Source organism: Bubalus kerabau, chromosome 10 (assembly GCF_029407905.1).
Source record: "Bubalus kerabau isolate K-KA32 ecotype Philippines breed swamp buffalo chromosome 10, PCC_UOA_SB_1v2, whole genome shotgun sequence".
Taxonomy (NCBI): Eukaryota; Metazoa; Chordata; class Mammalia; order Artiodactyla; family Bovidae; genus Bubalus; species Bubalus kerabau.
The window spans coordinates 88,284,878-88,303,645 of record NC_073633.1 but is presented as its reverse complement, the minus strand read 5'-3'; the positions used below and the strand labels follow the sequence as shown (position 1 = coordinate 88,303,645).

The 18,768-nt window shown below is 44.0% G+C and overlaps 1 long non-coding RNA gene across 4 annotated transcripts in view; it reads left to right on the top strand.

The window, feature by feature from the left end:
- The window catches only part of LOC129621751 (uncharacterized), a 113,010-nt gene that overhangs the window by 89,772 nt on the left and 4,470 nt on the right, over window positions 1-18,768 (top strand). The window contains exon 5 of one of the 4 annotated variants that reach the window (XR_008699661.1): window positions 1,216-1,916. The exons of the other annotated variants lie outside the window; for them this stretch is intronic. This is a non-coding gene — a long non-coding RNA (uncharacterized LOC129621751). The remainder of the gene's footprint in view (window positions 1-1,215; window positions 1,917-18,768) is intronic. 4 annotated transcript variants of the gene reach the window in all.

The following is an 18,768-nucleotide window of genomic DNA, read 5'->3' as shown; positions in this document are numbered from 1 at the left end:
AAACCTCCCTTACTGTTCTCCACAGGGGCTGCACCAACTTATATTCCCACCAGCAGTGTACAGGGTTCCCTTTTCTCCACGCCCTTGCCAGCATGTGTTAGTAGTAGACTTTTTGATGATGGCCATTCTGACAGGTGTGAGGTGACCTCTGTGGTTTTAATTCACATTTCTCCGATGGCTAGTGACGCCGAGTATCTTTTCACGTGCCTGTCAGCCATCCGAATGTAATGTACAAAACCATATTCTTTGTAAAAATAAAGGTCTATTCAGGTTGAGGCAATGTCTTTATCATTTGCTCTGTGGATATCTTTGCTTTCAGAGACAGCCACTTCACCGCCATCCCAGGTACCCAGAAAAGTCTTAAAAGAATCTGTGCTCTGGGGGTCACCTGGTCAATGAGTGGGCCACTCCCAGCCCTGCCCATGAGTCCAGACACCGACAGGACCGTGGGTCCTGCTCAAATCCAGAACAGGGGCTATACCAGCCCTGGGAGAGCCCCAGGGTCCAGGCCAAGTTGCTGTGCCTTCAGATTTTCTCCTGATACTCTCTTCTTCCCTGGAAACAAAACTCCAAATTGTCCAGCAGAGGGAGTCAGCAGCCTGCTATTGGCATCCAGGTCTGGCTTCTGAAGAGTGCTAACTATTCCAAGGGTTTGTTGGCTCTTTCCCTGGGAACCAGAGCTCCCAGAAAATACATGCTGACTTAAGTGAATGCCTCCCGAGGATCCACTGTGGTTTCCTTCCAAATTCATCACCTGTGTCACTCTCCCACCTCAACCCATCTTTTCACAGTCTCTGTGTTATTAGCAGATAGAAATACAGCTTTTGTCTATTAAGGCTCCTTTTCCCTCAGATTTACGGAGGGAACTTACCTTCATTTATGATTCTTTTGCATTAGGCAATCCCTTCCCTCCCCCTGAAACTTAAATATTTTGCTCTTTTCCCCTGGTCCTCTTTGAATGGCTAACCTGTATGGACACCTGGAAAAGCGTTAGGGGAACTTGCTCTGTCTGAGGACCCTGAATCATCTAGAAGACGCACGTTGTGGTAATGAAGCTAATCAACTCCTTAGGCAACTATCTGACTTTTTAAACTTTTTATTTTCCATTGGAGTATAGTGGATTAACAATGTTGTATTCATTTCAGGGGTACAGCAAAGCAATTCAGTTATACATCCATGTGTATCTGCTCTTTTTCAAATTCTTTTCCCAGTTAGGCTGTTACAGAGAATTAAGCAGCATAAGATGTTCTTCAGGTGAGACCCCTATGCTTTGTGATGCAGTAACATCATTTTAAAGAGGGGCTGAACCCAATCGGCGAAGCCCAGGTGAAATGCCTCTGGAGAAAAATGTAAAGAAAAGAAGCGGAGGCAGCGTCCATCCACCAGAAGCCCGTGGGTTCCACCAGGCCAGGACGCTTCCCTCCTTCCCTCCGCTGAGAATTCCTTGCCTCTCCCATCAAGATCCCCACAGAGCCCTCCCAGAGGGTGTTGTAAGTTTTTGAGATCAGGACTTGCAGTTAGACTCTGGGTTTTAAAAGCGCCTCTGCTTTCACCTTCCAAGACAGCTGCCTCCCCTTCCTCTGCTTCAGCCACAGCGGTGGATGAAAAACTTGGCTGTTTTTCCAGGTCTCAGTCACCTGCACCCTGATCCTCTCCAGGGCATTACTCCACAACTTTCAACTCCTGTTGGGAGACTGCAGAAAAAAAACAAACAAAAAAAAAAAACACAGCTTCATGATGTGGGGCAGACATCAACAGATATTTAACAAAGAAACCGGAGCCGGCAGCGGAGACCAGGAGGAAACCAGGAAGGAAGGGGGGGAGTACTCGGGTGGAATACAGTGATGGATTCATGTGGCTGAACGGTGCTTCCCAAGGGACCCTGCTGAAAAGCAATGGACTCCAGTCTGACTATGGTATGTGGTGGCCAAGGCCCTGTCCTCAGCCAGTCAGCATCGTCATCACTGTCCTTCGTGAGGCCACATTGAGTGGTAACACTTTGATGGATAGCGTTTGTGCTAAGTGACAGAATCAGCATTGTAAAAGTTTTCAACAGACTGAAACAATCAAATCTAACAAGATGAAATGTGATTGAGATAAATGTAAAATTTTGAATGCAGAAGGAATACCTAAAATACTGCGTGTGAATAAGTATCAGATGTTGGAGTTGCCCCTGTGCTCATGAGGGATAGAGACCAAAAAAAAAAGTAATCTTAGGTTGTATCATTGGGCTTCCCAGGTGACGCTGGTGTAAAGAACCCTCCTGTCAAACAAAGCAGGAGACAGAAGTGGGTTCAATCCCTGGGACAGAAGGGTCCCCTGGAGGAGGAAATGGTACCCCAGTTCAGTATTCTTCCTGGGAGAATCCCATAGACTGAGGAGCCTGGCAGGCTACAATCCAGGGGGTCACAAAGAGTCAGACACAACTGAGTGTCTGAGTACATAGCACAGGTCACATCACAGGCGTTTGGGACCCAGGAGTGAAGTAGTTACAGTGCTGGAAAACTGTGTGCATTTCTGCCTATTGCCCTGAAGGGAGCCCAGGCAAACAAGCGGCCAGGATGTCCTCACGGGGACTGAGGCCAAGGTTGGTAACTGGCAATGAGAAGCCCAAGGACGCTTGGTCCAGGAGAAAAGACTGGGATGTGGAGAGACCTAGAGAAAGGGGGGTGGTGCTTTCCATTGGGGCTTCAGAGGACAGAGCCAAGCCCAAGAGGCTGGCAGGAGCGTCGCTCCAGGGCTTCCCACAGACCTGTGTGCAAACCCAGCTGAGTGACCTGGCAATCACCTTAGCCCTCTGAACCTTGAACCTCAGCTGTACAGCAGGGACACTGGTCTGTCTCTGCTCCAGAACTGCCCCCAGGATCGAACTACAGCCACAAAGTGCTCAGCAGAGTGCCGGAAGCATTGGAAGGGCTACAGAGGGTACTTCTTGTTTACCATTGGGTAGTAGTTCGAGGGGGACAATTTGGGGTTTCATGCAAAAGAATCCTCTAGCCCTGGGAGCGTCCCTTCTATAGAATGCAGTTTGGGCAGGTTACGGACATTCAGGCAGCTTACAGTACTGAGAATGGAATGCTCTTGAGTACTTTACCGCCCCGGCGAGACTGATGCCAAGTCTCGCTCTTGGCCTCAAGGGAGACTTTTGCCCTGCCTTTGAGAGAAGACCTGTGTTTGGTCCCTCCTGCCACTGCACTGCAGAACAGCCAGTCACAGGGGATGGCTGGAGGTGTCCCCACGGCTGGACCTGGAAAGCTGTCCTGAACTTAGGGCAGTGGTTCCTGATACCCCCACTAAGGGAGGCTTAAAGGCCATGAAGGTAGAGACCGTGGACATGGCTGGGAAGTTGAAAGGCATGTAGGTATCAGGGGGAGGTGGGTGTCCCTGGATGTGCCCTCTGAGGGCCTCTTTCATAAAGAGTCACGTGTTGGGGGCTGTGTCTCTGGGATGGGGGGCTCACCACACCCCAGCTGAGGACTTTCCTCAATGCCACTTCCTGCTGCTGCTTCTGGGCAGTTCTCTGGCAAGTTAAGCACTGGGGCCCAGCGGACAGGCCCTGTGACTTGCAGGAGGAAACCACTTAGGGGATTAAGCTGACAAATCTCCCACACAGAATTCACCGGGGCTTGAAGCACAGGAGGCAGGGCCTCCAGGCTGCCTCCCATACCTCTAGACAGCAGGCAGAGGGTGTCGCAGCCCCGCAAACTGGAATTCTGGTGCATCGCTTCCCTGGCAACAGAAGGGAGGCTGTCACGGGTGCTGCAGAGGCAGCTAGGGGACTTCCCTTGGAGCCCTGGGCACTGGCTCCCTGCCTCGGTGGACAGGCTGCCTGCTGGCTGGGGTTTACCGTACTGTACCACTTCCCTGTCGGCCACCTCCTGACCGCCCTGCTTACTCTTGTCCTTCTGGTGGTCCTCCGATGGCCTTTTCAAGGTTGAATCCTCATGTGTGCGTGCGTGCGTGCTCTGTCGGGTCTGACTCTTTGCGGCCCCCATGGGCTGCAGGCTTCTCTGTCTGTGGAATTTTCCAGGCAAGAATACTGGAATGGGTGGCCATTTCCTTCTCCAGGGCATCTTCCCAACTCAGGGATTGAACCTAAGTCTCCTACATCTCCTGCCTTGGGAGGAGGATTCTTTACCCTTGAGCCGCGTGGGAAACACTTTGAAAGTAAGGGTTGCCGCAAATATATAGCAAATCCTGCGTTCCCGGAATGAGGATGACCAAGAAAGCCTGCTCTTTCTCGGTCCTTCAGAGTCCAGGACCTGCAACAAGCTGTCAAACTCTGCTGGGGTGTTTGGGTGGAGATTCTTGGACTTAGCGGGAAGGGGGCTGAGGTGATGGTTGACAGCCTCATCTTCTGCCAGTCTCTTCTGATGGCACACCATGGCACTTGGACCAAGCTGGGGATAAAAAGCAGTGTTTATCAGCTGGTGAACCTGAGTCATGTGGATAGGGGTGGTGAGAGAGCGGTGAAGGGGCAGTGGGGCCTCTCTGTCCAGCAAAGACACGGAAAAAGGCCTGCCTTTGTCCCCATGACCACATGAGGAGGGAGGGAATTGTCCACAGTTGAAGTCTGTATTCGTGTTTTTATTTTTTTACAGCTCCTAATGAAACTTCTTATAGTCACTTAAATTGAGAAATAAGTGACCATATAACACTATGTTAATTTCAGGTATACACTATAATGATCCAATATTTGTATATTACAAAATGATCACTACCAATAAGTCTAGTTAACAGGCATCACTGCATAGAGTTAAACATTTTTTTCTCATCATAAGAACTTTTAAGGTCTACTCTTAGCAACTTTCAGATACATAAGGGAGTATTAACTGTTATCAAGCTGTACACTACATCCCCATGACTTATTTATTATATATTATTTATTACATAACTGAAAGTGGGGATTTCTGTTGACCCCTTGACCCATTTCACCCACCCACAAGCCTCCACATCTGACAACCATCAAATGTTCTCTGTATCTATATGTTTAGGTTTAGGGGGAGGGGGCTTTTTGTTGCTTTTTTAGGTTTTACGTATCAATAGATCTTATTTTTTCCTGATCTTTATGACTTATTTCACTCAGCATAATGTCTTCAGAAGTCCATCCATCTCGTCTCAAATGGCAAGATTTCCTTCCTTTTTATGGCCTAGTAATATTCTTGAAACTCCAATACTTTGGCCACCTCATGCAAACAGTTGACTCATTAGAAAAGACCCTGATGCTGGGAGGGATTGGGGCAGGAGGAGAAGGGGATGACAGAGGATGAGATGGCTGGATGGCATCACTGACTCAATGGACATGAGTTTGGATAAACTCCGGGAGTTGGTGATGGACGAGGAGGCCTGGTGTGCTGCGATTCATGGGGTTGCAGAGTCGGACATGACTGAGTAACTGAACTGAACTGAATATTCCCATATGCATGCGCACACACATACCACTTTTTCTTTGTCCATTCATCCGTCCATGGACACTTGGGTTGTTTCTGCATCTTGGCTATTGTAAATAATGCTGCAGTGGATGTGTATATCTTTTCAAGTGAGTTGTTTTCAAATCCTTTGAATCAATACCAAAAACTAGAATTGCTGGATCATACGGTAGTTCTATCTTTAGTATTTTGAGGAGCTTCCATACTGTTTTCCGTAGTGGTTGTGCCAGTTTACACTCCTACCAACAGTGGGACATTCTTCTCAATATTTGTTGTTTGTTGTCTTTTTGATAATAGCCATTCTAACAGGTGCGAGGTGATACCTCATTATCATTTTGATTTACATTTCTTTGATTAGTGGTGTTGAGCACCTTTTCATGTACCTATGGACCATTGGTACATCTTCTTTGGGGAATTGTCTATTTAAGATCCTCTGCCCATTTTTTAAAGTTGAGATAGCATTTGTATATAACATTTTATGTTTCATGTGTATAACATTATGGTTCTATATCTGTATACACTACAGCAGATCACACCAAAAATTTAGTTTCCATTCATCACCATACAGTGGATCCTCTTTAGCCATTTCACCCATACCCTCTGCTAACCACTACTGTCTTCTGTATCTACATGTTTGTTTTTGTTTGGCTTGTTCATTTATTTGTTTTACTTTTGTTTTTTATATCCCATGTATGAGTGAAATCATACAAAATTTGTCTTTCTCCATCTTAGTTTACTTAGCATAATACCCTTGAGGTCCATCCATGTTGCTGCAAATGGCAAGATTTCATCTTTTTATGGCTAATATTCCATTTCTATATATATATTATAATGGGGCTTCCCTGATAGCTCAGTTGGTTAAGAATCTGCCTGCAATGCAGGAGACTCCAGTTTGATTCCTGGGTTGGGAAGATCCGCTGGAGAAGGGATAGGCTACCCACTCCAGTATTCTTGGGCTTCCCTTGTGTCTCAGCTGGTAAAGAATCTGCTTGCAATGCAGGAGACCTGGGTTCGATCCTTTGGTTGGGAGGATCCCTGGGGGAAGGGAAAGGCTACCCACTCCAGTATTCTGGCCTGGAGAATTCCATAGACTGTATAGTCCATGGGGTCACAAAGAGTCAGACATGACTAAGCGACTTTCACTTTCACTTGTAGGACTTGCCACTGTATTTCTGCAGCCAAGCCCACACCTGCCACTCCATAAACACTTGTAGAATGAATGAGACATTTTATTCTTTTTTTATGTAACTGTGTGTGGGATTGTCTTCTTAATATCTTTTGATAATTTGTTGTTGGTGTTATTAGAACCACAAAATTTTTGTGTGTTGATTTGTGTCCTGCAACTTTACTAAATTTTTTTATTAGTTTTAATAGTTTTTTGGTGAAGTCTTTAGGGTTTTCTATATGTAATATAATATGTCATTTTCATATGGTGATAGTTTTACTTCTTCTTTTCCAATTTGGATGCCTTTTGTTTCTTTTTATTGCCTAATTGATCTAACAAGAACTTGCAATACTATATTAAATATGAGTGGTAAGAGTGGGCATCCTTGTCTTGTTCCTGACCCTAGTGGAGACACTTTCAGCTTTTCAAAGTTGAGTATGCAAACTGTGGGCTTGTCATATGTGGCCTTTATTATGTTGAGGTATGTTCCCTCCATATCACATTGCTGAAAGTTATCATTAATGAACATGGAAAACTCCAAGGACTTTCTCTGCATATATTAAGTTAATCATATGATTTTTGTCCTGCCTTTTGCTAATGTGGTGTATAACAATGATTGACAGATTGTGGGTGTATCACGTTGTTGAATCGTCCTTGCATCCCTGGAATAAATCCCACTTGATCATGATGTATGATCCTTTAAATGTAACGTTGGATTCCGTTTTCTAATGTTTTGTTGAGGACTTTTTGTATCTATGTTCATCAGGGATATTGATGAACATCTATTTTGGGGATTATTGAGAAGGAAGCTGCCTGGTTCTGGACTTTTGTATGTTAGGAGGTTGGTGGTTGCTGATTCAGTCTCATTACTAGTAATAGATCTGTTCAGTTTTCTCTTTCTTGATGATTCAGTCTTGGTAGGTGGTTTGTTTTTAAGAATTTATCCATTTCTTCTAGGTGCCCAGTTTTTGGAGTGTATAATTTTTCATTGTAGTCATTTATGAACCTTTGTATTTCTGTGGTATCAGTTGTAATGTTTCTTCTTTCATTTCTGATTTTATTTCAGTCCTCTCTCTCTCTCTTTTTTTTTTAATGTGTCTGGCTATAGGTTTGTCAATTATGTTTCTTTTCAAAGAAGCATCTTTTCTGCTGGTCATCTTTTTAGCCTCTATTTCATTTATTTCTGCTCTGATTTATTTCCTTCCTTCTACAAACTTTGATCATCATTTCTTCTTTTTCTAGTCCCTTGCAGTGTAAAGTGAGGTTGTTTATTTGAGATCTTTCTTGTTTTTTGACATAGCCCTAATGGCTGTGAATTTCCCTCTTAGAATTGCATTTATTGCATCCTACAAATTTTGGTATGTTGTGTTCCCATTTTCACTTGTCTCAAAGCATTTTTAAAAATTTCTCATTTGATTTCTTCTTAGGCACTTTGGTTGTTTATGAACATGTTGTTTAATCTCCATCTATTTAAATTTTCTAATTTTCTTCTTGTAACTGATTTCTAGTTTTGTAGTTGGAACAGATGCTTGATATGATCTCACTATTTCTTAAATTTATTGACTTGCTTTGTGGCCCAACATACCTATCCTGGAGAAGTGTTCCATGTTCACTTGAGAGAACATGTATTCTTTTGCTTTTGAATGAATTTTTATGTATCTGTTAAGTCTATCTTGTCTAATGCAACACTTAAGGTTTGGATTTTCATATTAATTTTCTGTCTAGATGATCTATCCAATGATGTAAGTGGGGTTTTAAAATTTCTATTATTTTATTGCTATCTATTTTGCTTTTTGGGTCTGTTAGTATTTGCCTTATATATTTAAGTGTTCCCAGGTTGGGTGCATAAGTATTTAGAAATGTTTTTGTTGAATTGATCCCTTTAGAGTTAAGTCAGGATCTTCTTTGTCTCATATTAAAATTTGTTTTAAAACCCACTTTGTCTGATACCCCACCCAGCTTTCTATTGGTTTCCCATTTGCATGGAGTATCTTTTTCTATCCCTTCCTATTCTGTCTGTTTCATTACATCTGAAGTGAGAGTCTTGGAGGCAGCATATAGTTGGGTCTTGTATTTTCTTGGAGAATTTAGTCCATCTATGTTAAAAGTAATCATTGACATGTATGTACTTATTATCATTTTGCTAATTGTCTTCTGGCTGTTTTGTAATTCCTGTTCCTTTCTTTTTCTCTTGCTTGCTTCCTCTGTAATTTGATTTTCGGTAGTGGTATGCTTGGGTTCATTTCTTTCATCGTTTGTGTATCTGTTCTAGGTTTTTTGCTTTGTGGTTTTTTAAAAAAAGATGTTTTACATTCCACATATAAGTGATAACATGCACTATTTTTCTTTCTCTGTCTGACTTCACCAAGCATATATTAGACTCTTTAGGCTTATCCATGTTGACACAAATAGCAGAATTTTATTCTTTTCTATAAATGTTTATTCTTTTTTATGAATGTTTGGGTTCATTTGTGTTAGACCCTCTGATTTCTGTACTTTGATATATTTCTTTTTTCAGATTTTGGAAGGTTTTAGCTGTAATTTCATCAGATGCATTTTTGACCCATTTTTCTCTCTTTTCCTTCTGGGACCTCTATAATGTGAATGTTAGTATGTTTGATGTTGTCTCAGAGATCCTTTAAACTGTTCTCATTATTTAAAATTTGTTTTTCTTTTTGAAAAACACCAATACAGTATACTAATGCATATATATGGAATTTAGAAAGATGGTAACAATAACCCTGTGTACGAGACAGCAAAAGAGACCCTGAGGTATAGATCAGTCTTATGGACTCTGTGGGAGAGGGAGAGGGTGGGGAGATTTGGGAGAATGGCACTGAAACATGTATAATATCATGTATGAAATGAGTCGCCAGTCCAGGTTCGATGCACGATACTGGATGCTTGGGGCTGGTGCACTGGGACGACCCAGAGGGAGGGTATAGGGAGGGAGGAGGGAGGAGGGTTCAGGATGGGGAGCACGGGTATACCTGTGGCGGATTCATTTCAATGTTTGGCAAAACTAATACAATATTGTAAAGTTTAAAAATAAAATAAAATTTAAAAAATTTGTTTTTCTGTTTGTTTTGATTGAGTGATTTTCGTTAGTCTATCTTTCAGATCATTTATGCATTCTGTATCATCTAGTCTGCTGTTAATTCCTTCTAGTGCATTTTTTCACTTCAGTTATTCTTCAGTTCTGAGTGGTTCTTTTTAATATTGAATTCCTTGTAAACATTATTACTATCTAGTTTCTCTAATTCAGTTAGTATTCTTATTACTAAAGCTTTGAACTCTTCAGCTGGAAAACTGTTTTTTTTTAAACCTCAGTTATTTGACCTGAGTTTTTGTTTTGTGTTTCATAATTTTATTTATTTATTTTTTGGCTGTGCTGCTCCAGGGCATGTGGGATCTTCCCAGACCCAGGACTGAAGTCATGTCTCCTGCACTGGTGGGTGGATTCTTTACCACTGAGCCACCAGGGAAGCCCTGGTATATTGTTTATTTCTGTTTTGCTCATTGTTTTCTCAGTGGTTGTCTCTTTTCTTTCAATTGAAACAAATCCTTCTGTCTTCTCAGTTTGCTGAACTTTCTGCGTCTCTATGAAATTAGGTAAAGCAGTTACCCATCCTGGTCTTGAAGGGGTATCCCTGTATGAGCTTTGGGGGTTCCTAGAGTCTTTAGATCTAGTATGAGCATGAGTCTTGTCTTCTGCAGGGTGGGCTGGTAGCTATCGCCTTGGTAGGAAACAGGACTGGAGATGGAAGGGCTGTGGCCAGAGCCAGATGTGAGCTGTCTTCTCTGCTCAGAGGCCAACACCTTCTATTGGGGGTAGGGTCAGGTCCCAGGCTGCTGAAACAAGGGCACTGAAGACAAGGTCCAAGTTGGCTTCATTCCCTCTCAGTGTGTGCTAGCCTCCCTCCAAGCACTGGCAAAAGGGAAGCATTGCTGGAGCAAGAGCAGCCACAGTGGGTGTTGGACATGGATGTGGGTGCAGGCTCTGGCAATTCCAGCACCAGTCAGAGCTCTGGACCACTGCCAATCCTCTGCCTCTGTGAGCACCATCAATGGACACCCTCACCTCGTACAAATGCTGTGCCAGGTCTAAGATGGTTCCACCTCCCAGCTCCCTCAAGGGTACGCCCCTTGACTGCAACAGGCCTTGCCCCCAACTGGGTGTGTGTGAGGGCAGTCACAGGAAACCCACAGGGAACTGGCAGAGTCCTGGACAGTTTCAATCTGCTGCTTCTGCCTTCTTTCAGCAGTAAGCATGTGCATGCTTTTCATTGCAGAATCTGTTTCTTATAGCTCCACTGTCAGTCCCTCTATTTTCAAGCCAGCCAACCACTCTAATGGCAGAAAGTAGAGAGGAACTAAAGAGCCTCTTGATGAGGGTGAAAGAGGAGAGTGAAAAAGCTGGCTTAAAACTGAACATTCAAAAAAACTTATATCAAGGCATCTGGTCCCATCACTTCACGGCAAATAAAAGGGGGAAAAGTGGAAGCAGTGACAGATTTTATTTTCCTGGGCTCCAAAATCACTTTGGACAGTGACTACAGCCATGAAATTAAAAGACGCTCCATGGAAGGAAAGCTATGAGAAACCTAGACAGTGTATTAAAAAGCAGAGACATCACTTTGCCAACAAAGGTCCATATAGTCAAAGCTATGGTTTTTCCAGTGGTTGTGTAAGGATATGAAAGATGGACCGTAAAGAAAGCCAAGCACTGAAGAATTGATGCTTTAGAACTGTGGTGTTGGAGAAGACTCTTGAGAGTCCCTTGGACTGCAAGGAGATCAAATCACTCAATCTTAAAGATAATCAACCCTGAATATCCCTTGGAAGGACTGATGCTGAAATCAAAGCTCCAATACTTTGGCCACTTGATGCAAAGATCCCCATGCTGGGAAAGATTGAAGGCAAAAAGAGAAGGAAGAGGCAGAGGATGAGATGGTTATATAGCATCACCGACTAAATGGACATAAGTTTGGGCAAATTCTGGGAGATAGTGAAGGACAGGGAAACCTGGCATGCTGCAGTCCATGGGGTTGCAAGGAGTCTGACACGACTGACTTAGTGACTGAACAGCAACAAAAGGTAATTCATCCCCTCAGTGGAAAACCCTAGGGTTGGGGTGTGAAATATGTGAATCAAATGGCTCACTCCCCAGGAAGCCAGTTTTCCCCTCCTAGGGGTGCAGATCCTGACCTGATTGCTTCTCTTCCCCCTTCCTACAGCCTTGGTTGTAAATGAGTCTCTCTGCCAGGCTCCAGATTGCTTTCAGTGAGAATTACTCCCGATGTATCTTTAATGTGTTCACGGAAGGGAGGTGAGCTCTGCCATCTTGATCTCCTGCCCTCTTTTTTCTTAACTTTTGACACTTTGTAATGTAGGTCTAGGTGTGGGTTTCCATGGGTTCATCTTATTTGAGACTCTCAAATAAGATGTATGTTTCCTTATCCAGGTTAGGAAACTTTTCTGCCATTATTTCTTCAAATAAGTTTTCTTCCTCTTCTCTCTCCTTCTCCTGAGGCCCTTAAAATACAAATGATGGTCCACTTGACTTTGTCCCATAAGTCCCTTAAGCTATTTTTATTTTTGGCTGCTCTGATTGGGTGAGTTCTACTGCGCTGTCTTTGAGTTCAATGATCTTTTTCTCTGCATCACCTGTGTGTCGAACCCTTCCACTGTATTTCTTGGTTCAGTAACTGTATTCTTCCACTCCGTGACTTCTTGGTATTTCTTCCATGTTCCATCACTGAAACTGATGAACTTTCATCACTGAAATTCTCACTTTGCTCGTGCATTCTTCTCCCAAGCTTCATAAGTACCTCTAAGACAATGTATTTGAAGACTTTACCAGGCAGATCACCTATCTCCATTTCATTCAAGTCTTTTTCGGAGGTTTTATCTTGCTTTTTCATTTTGAACATTTCCTTGGTTTCCTTATCCTTCTTGACTGTGTTGGTTTCTGTGCATTAGATAGAACAGCTACTTCTTCAGTCTTTAAGGAGTGGCCTCGTGTAGTGGATGAACCTTATCATTCTACCCTGTCCTATTTCTCAGAGCAAACCTTTATGATTGTCCAAGATGCTTTTTAAATTTTTAACAGCCTCTAATAGTTGAGGGTGTGAAGAGACCTGCCAGTATTCTAAAGACGAGGATTTCAGTCAGCACCTCTACTCTGGCTAATTGGAAGCCAGACCTTCAGGCAGCAGCTTTTAAATTGTGCAAATATACCTCTCTACAGGAAAGACTGAGAGATGGGCATTTCTCCCTGTGCTGAAACTTGATAGCTAGTTAAGAACTATTTCTTTCTTTTTTTTTTTGCTGCCGACCCATTGAACCCATGAATATGAGTTCCATTGGCCACTGGATACAGGCAATCAAGGGGTATCCCCTGGGTAACAGCCATAAAGACAGAGTACCAGATATAAAAACTGGGGCGTCAGATACAGACTCCATTCCTGGAGATAATGGTGCTCTGGAGAACAGCAAAGGGAGAGTATGAAGATAGTGTCTGTTTCCCACGGTCTCTGGAGAGGATTACAGTTGGCCATTAGATGTGTGTTTAATTAGAAGCCACCCCTCAGGCTTTAACTAGGAAGACAAGCCAATAGGTTTCTTTCACAGAAAGGCTGGGCACTTCCATCTGTCACCTCTCTGCTGTGCCCTGCAAATGATGGCCAGTTAAGAACTCTTTCTCCATTTGTTACAATCTTGTGGTACCCATGAACATAAACTCCACTGGCCACCCAAGGTAGGAGACCTAGAGGAGTCCCCTGGGTAGTGGCCACAAAAACTGGGGGTGTTGGACAAGGGTATAAGCTCCTTTCTGGGAGATGCTAACCAGTTGGAGCAAAGCAGAGGGAAAACACAAAGATATCAATAGTAACAGCTGGCTCCCATCTTTGTAGAGTACTTCAGTAGACCCCTAGATGTGTGTGTTAAGTTAGATGCCTACTCCTCAGGCCACTGCCTTGAAAGTAAGAGTGAAGTTGCTCAGTCGTGTCTGACTCTTGACGTCCTCGTGGACTGTAGCCTACCAGGCTCATCCATCTATGGGAGTTTCCAGGCAAGAATACTGGAATGGGTTGCCATTTCCTTCTCCAGGAGATCTTCCCAACCCAGGGAGTGAACACGGGTCTCCCACATTGTAGACAGGCACTTTACCATCTGAGCCATAGGAAAGTTCTTAAGAACTTAAGGCCATTGCCTTAAGATAAGCTACAAAACCTCGGGGTGCTTTTCAGTTGTCAGCCTTGCATGATCCATTTAAGGACTGCTGCTCAGTTCACTATAGCCTTGTGGGTCTTGTGGGCACAAGCCTCATTGCCTTTCAAAGCTAGATGTTTTGGGGATTCATCTCTCAGGTGCAGGTCTTAATAATTTGGGAGCCAAAAGTGGGGTCCAAACCCTTGGCTCCATGGGGAGAAGCTCAGGTTTGTGAGTTTCCTCCTGATCCTGTGCTGCAGGGCGGGTTTATAGTGAGATTGTATCTCAGCCTGTCCTTCCCATGTGGGATTTTCTCATTTGCCTGATGTAGGAGTCATTCTTGTAATATAGTGCAGGGTTTTGGATTTGGTGTGTTCAAGGGAAGACACAAGTTCAGGATCCTTTTCCATTGCCATCTTGAACTGGAGCCTTGTATTCTGGTGTTGAGGATTTAAGGTAGAATGGCTCTGAACCCATGGGAACCAGAGGAGAAGAGGCCTACGGGAGAAAAAGACAGGGCATATTCTGTGACCAGCCTCTCCCTGAGAAGTGGGGTGTGTCTGTTTCCCCTTCCCATGACTCGGGGCTTGAGAAAACATGGGCAAGTGACAGTAAGCCATTTTTAGACCTACCTTTTAAGAAGACTGGCCCTGTCCACCTTGGTCTCTTGGAGCTCTGAGTACCATGTTAACAACCCAACCACTGTGCTAGAAAGAAGACGCGGAGAAACTCTGAGACTGTATGGAGAGGGGAACTGGCCCTGCTGGGCTCAGTCTTCCAGTGTTCCCACTGAGGGGCAGGAATGTGAGTGAAGTCACATTGGGCTTTCCAGGCCAGTTCAGCTGAATATGACTGAGTCACCCCGGTTAATGCCACGTGGAGGTGAAGAATCACCCAGCTGAGCCCTGCCCAAATTCCTGACCTGTGAAATGGTGCATAATACAGTGCTGGTTGTTTGAACAACTAAGTATGAAGTAGCTTAAGTGGCCATAGATGACTAGAACACTGGCTGAAGGAAGAGATCCTGGCCGGTAACACCGACTCCCAGGTGTCCTGCTGCAGCCTTGGCAGGCAGTCGGGAGGCATTTGGACTTTTGCCTAGGTTTATACTTGGGAGCTGAGCTTGTTTTGTTCTTCTCAGTCTGTCGCTTTAGCAAACAGACTGCAAAGACCTTGGGCATGGTTTTCCAACAGATGGGTTTAGAAGTATAAGCTGAAAGTCTCTTCTTTGACTTTCAATTGCTAAAAACAGGGATCAACTTTGAAATCCATGACTTCTATCTGCTCACTGGTAAAGATACAAAGCTGGTAGCAGGTTATTACAGCAACATCAGTAATGAGATGTGATTAGACCAGGGTGTAAAATTAACATTGTTGCAGTTTATCCTAAGGAGGGAAGAGTGTTAGATACAATATTTAGAAGTTGGTTTTAAAACAAAGATTTTAATTGGCTTCTGCTAAGCAAATGCTTCTCGGTTTTAAAAAAAGGAAAAATTGGGAGTAGGGTGAGGTGAGGCTGAGAATTCTCAACCACTGTACAAATGGCTGCTCAAAGGATAACTCTATCCTTTTGGCTCGACCTACTGAGGAGCACCAAGGCGTCCAGGTATCTCAAGCCAGATGACCCCTTTGTCTGTAACACCTGGCATTTATATGCCATTCCGTTATTCAGAAGAGCTGGCCAAGAATTTTTGAAAGCTGAGAGGAGAGTTTCTCAGAATGGTTCAGGCCTAGGCCAGGGAATTGGAAATTAGACCACCTCTCCAGGTGGTACTGATGCATTCCTTTTTTTTTTTTTGATGCATTCTTAAGTATAGCTTCTCAAAGCCTCTTTACCTTCAGATTTGGCCTGCGATTAGACAAAGGTGTTTCTCTGAACTGAAACTTTAGGGAGGACGTCTATGTTTCTTTGGTGTAACATTTTCATTTGGGGCTGCATAGGTCTTTGTTCCTGTGTGAGGGCTTTCTCTGGTGTAACGAGCAGGGGTGGCGGTGGCGGTGTAAGGGTTGCTCATTATGGTGGCTTCTCTTGTTCTGGAGCACAGGCTTTAGGCACGTGGGGTTCAGTAGCTGTGCACAGGATTAGTTGCCCTGCAGCACGTGGAAACTTCCTAGACCAGAGATCAAACCCGTGTCCCCTGTATTGGCAGGTAGATTCTTAACCACTGGACCACCTGGGAAGTCCAGAACATCTGTGTTGAATGTTGAAGCACTTTTAAGTTTCCTCTCTGCTAAAGGGTCCCCAGGAGAGGTGGTTTCCTCTTAGTCCTCTGGCCTTTAGGGACACTCTGTTGTCTTCCCTGATTCTTAGACCCACCCCATTTATAGCCCAGTGTCTGTGATGCTCATTTTCTAGATCCCTTTGGTGCAACAATCTATGCAATCAAGTCATGCAAGGGGCCCATAGGTTGGGAATAATACAACTGAGAAAGTACAGATTACGTACTGGCTCTGAAATTAGAGGCCTAGGTCTAAATCCCAGCTCTACCATTCACCAGATATTCAAACAAATGATTTGATCTCTCTAGGCTTCAGTTTCTTATTTCTGTAAAGTGGCAACAATTAGAGCACCCTCCTCACAGGGCTGTTATAAGTACTCAGTGAGCAAATGCATATATGGCAATTGTCTATGTCATAATGCATATTATGTGATTAGATTGTGGAAGGGAAGGGGCTGGAAACCATGGCACATGAGGACAAGTTGAGAGAATAAAGAATTCTTATCCTGGGGAAGAAATAATATTGGGAAGACTTGATATTTTCCAACATATTGATGGTTATTACCTGGGAAGGGAAATCTATATTTATGTAATTCAAAATGATAGGGCTGGGGGTAGTTGCAAAAAATGAAAGGGAAATGGATTTTCCCTGAATAAAAGGAGGCACTTTTTAAGAAGAGGAGGAAATGTAAAGATAAAATGTTCTGTGTCAGGAAGTAGTGAGCTTCCCATCACTAGATGTATTCAAACCCACCCAGGGGCCTGAACTTGTGGCTGTGTGATGAAAAAGAGACTGACTACTGGGAAGGGAGGTGGAAATGTAACTTTGAAGATCTGTTTCCACCTCGAGTCTATAACTCATGGCTCCAGGTTTATTTAAAGAGAGGAGAATCCACTAGAAAAGGTGATGAGATGGCATCTTTGCAAAGTGGTTCCTGGCCTCACTTAATTCTTGGCTTCAAGCCCGGGAAACCACTTAATCACCATTGATCAACTAACTTGGAGACATAATCTTTTTCCTGTAACTTGCATCCACCGGTCCATTTTCCCCCGTCTCGTACCACAGGGATCAAAGCTGGTTTCTCCTTCACACCACAGTGTCAAGCATTTAAAGATAATGATCAGTAGTTCTGTATCCCCAAACGCCCCTATCCTCCACCGGATCTTTTCTCTTTAGGGGTAGAATTGTTTGTTCCCAGTGCCTGTATATGAAATTCAATGTTCATACTCCAACTGAATCTTTAATATTAAGCTAGACTGCCTTTACAGCACATGCTTTAATAGGCATATCCTCATTAATTTGATATACCCAGGTGTCTCAGTGGTAAAGAATCTACCTGCCAATGCAGGAGGCACAAGAGACGTGGGTTTGATGCTTGGGTGAGGAAGATCCCCTGGAGGAGGGCGTGGCAACCCACTCCAGTATTCTTGCCTGGGAAATCCCATGCACAGAGGAGCCTGAAGGGCTACAGTCCATGGGGTCAAAAAAGTCAGATACATGCATTAATTTATTTGTGCCTACATAGGTCTGAATTTATCTTTGTACCAACTGCAACAGAAGAGTTTGCTAAGCATATTCATTGTCTTAAGATTGTGGAGCAATGCTTAAGCAGCTTAAGAGAAGTAACTTGTTCAAATACCCCTAAGCTCCTCAGAAAAATTACTAGGTCAGTTACAAATCCATTTCCACTCTTCACTGTGACAAGGGACCAAAGAACGGCCTCCAAGCAACTTTATTAATAAGCTACCTCTAGCTTGCTATTGGGAGAAGGAAATGGCAACCCACTCCAGTATTCTTGCCTGGAGAATCCTGTGGACAGAGGAGCCTGGAGGGCTGCTGTCCATAGGGTCGCACAGAGTTGGATACGACTGAAGCGACTTAGCATGCATGCATGCATTGGAGAAGGAAATGGCAACCCACTCCAGTATTCTTGCCTGGAGAATCCCAGGGACATAGGAGCCTGGTGGGCTGCCGTCTATGGGGTCGCACAGAGTCGGACACAACTGAAGCAACTTATCAGCAGCAGCAGCTTGCTGTTTGGACTTCAGTAAAACTCCTTTCTTAAATTTATTTTCTCAGAGCTTAGATTCCCAGGAACACGGAATAGGTGAGGGTAGGGGTGTGGTGGGAGTGCCTGTGTGCAGTGGTGGGGGCTAGGCTTGGTGAAGGAAATGACTCTCTTGGGTTTGGCATGAGCGATCTGGAGGCACACACTCAGATGTCCATCTACCCACCGTCTAGTTACATAAACGTGTGCAGTGAGTTGGGGGTATGAGGGCAGTAGGGAGTGGAGGTGTCAGTGCTGAGTGAGAGAACCCACACCCTCCCAGACATTTATACTTTTGCCTAGAGAGCTGGATTTGATTGATGGATAGCCATTTTGTGATTCTTTTCCTACATGCTGAGTTATAGAATGCATAGGAGAGGTGCTGTTGGGTGGGCTCATTAGAGATTCCTGCTGCTGCTAAGTCACTTCAGTTGTGTTCGACTCTGTGTGACCCCATGGACTGCAGCCTTCCAGGCTCCTCTGGAGAATCCTATGGAGAATCCTGTCCATAGGATTCTCCAGGCAAGAATACTAGAGTGGGTTGCCATGCCCTACTTAGGGGATCATTCGGACCCAGGGATTGAAATTGCGTCTCTTGTATCTCCTGTGTTCACAGGCAGGTTCTTTACCACTAGCCTCATTAGAGATTCAGGGGTGTTCTAATTTGTAAGGAGATCAGCTCCTTTAGAACA